We start from the raw sequence: 1,711 nt of genomic DNA, 5'->3' as shown, positions 1-1,711 counted from the left end.
TTCCAGAGCCTGATGTAGCTAAATTATAAACGCTTCTTTAATACCAACCCTTTCTGAAAGAATTGTGGCCAATTCCCTCTGTATAGACATGGCACACTTGGAATTCTCATGCTGGCCCAGTCACCTGTGAATTCAAGAATTCACTAGAACCAAAAATAGGTTTGGGGCCCTGTCAAACATGCATTCTTTGTGCCCTGAACTCAAAGAGAAGCAATTATGTCTCCTCCATGCTTTTATTTCTTGTTTCTGTATTCTCTTCAATATAAACTTACTCTTTTTCAGTGTCCCATCACATCAGGCTTCATATCAATCTTTAAGAAGGAGGCTAAGCCTTCTACACAGTCACACCAACCTAGTGCCCATAATCTGGAATTGGGCTGCAGGTTCAGCCTCCCCTGCCACCTTCCACTGCTTTCTGACCACGGGCCCTTTGTGAAAATGTATAAGCAAGATCCAAGCATTCTGCACACCAAAGAAATGCACTTCTGGAGGGAGTGGGTAGAAAGCATAGAGGGTAAAATACCACCTGCAACTCAGAAGAAAATACCAAGGAAGGAAAAACAGGTAGCAAGAAGGCAAAAGAAAATATAAAGACAGAAATTAACAGTGAAGATGTGATTGAACCACATGCCGAGCCCCTCAAGAAAAGGGAGATGAAAAAGCAGAGATAACTGAAGAGATGATGGATCAGGCAAATGATAAAAAAGCGGCTGCCATTGATGCCCTGAGTGATGGTGAACTACAGAAAGCCATTGACTTGTTCACTGATGCCGTCGGCCTGATTCTTGCTTGGCCATTCTATATACCAAGAGAGCCAGTGTCTTCATCAAATTACAGAAGCCAAATGCTGCCAGTCTATGACTGTGACAGAACTATTAAAATAAGTCCTAATTCAGCTCAGTCCTGCAAGTGATAAGGGAAAGCACAGACTTCTGGGCCACTGGGAAGAAGCATCCCATGATCTCGCCCTTGCATGTAAATTGGATTATGATGAAGATGCTAGGACAATGCTGAAAGAAGTTCAACCAAGTGCCTAGAAAATTGCAAAACGTCAGAGAAAGTATGAGTGGAAACGTGAAGGAGAGAGATCAAAGAAAAAATTAAAAGGGTTAATTAAGAAGGTTTGGGGAGAACATGAGAGAGCCCAGAGGGAGGATGAAGCCAGATGACAATCAGGAGCTCAGTAGAGTTCTTTTCCAGGCGGCTTTCTTGGGGGAACGCCTGGAATGGGAGGGAGCATGCTTCGAATGACAGGAATGCCTGGGCTCAGTGAAATTCTTAGTGATCCAAAGGTTCTTGCCATGCAGGATCCAGAAGTTATGGTGGCCTTCCAGGATGTGGCTCAGAACCTGGCAAATATGTCAAAATATCAGAGCAACCCAAAGATTATGAATCACTTCAGTAAATTGTCAGCCAAATTTGGAGGTCAAGCATAATGGCCTTCTGATAATTAAAGAACTTGCTGAAGGAAAAGCAACTTAAATCACTCAATAGATGTCACCATTGTACCTCTGAACTCATGAAGAAAGTTGGGGTTCTTTGAAAAGAATCTCTACCTTTCTGCCCCAAATGCAGCTGTAACATTTTACAGTGATTTGCCCTTAGGGTATTTGTTCAGATAATGTTTTCCTACTAGGAATTACAAATTTTAAATACTTTTAAACCTTAAATTTTAAATACTTTTAAACCTTAAAAATATTTAAAACCAAAT

General features: G+C 41.4%; 1 pseudogene; it reads left to right on the top strand.

Annotated features, from left to right (window-relative positions):
• The first annotated feature begins 435 nt into the window (after nucleotides 1-435).
• LOC120594889 (hsc70-interacting protein-like) lies at nucleotides 436-1,469 on the top strand (annotated as a pseudogene).
• The last annotated feature ends 242 nt before the right edge of the window (nucleotides 1,470-1,711 follow it).

Source organism: Pteropus medius, unplaced genomic scaffold (genome assembly GCF_902729225.1).
Source record: "Pteropus medius unplaced genomic scaffold, Ma_sr-lr_union100, whole genome shotgun sequence".
Classification (NCBI taxonomy): Eukaryota; Metazoa; Chordata; class Mammalia; order Chiroptera; family Pteropodidae; genus Pteropus; species Pteropus medius.
Note: the sequence above shows the minus strand (reverse complement) of the source record. Positions and strands in the feature narration are given on the sequence as shown.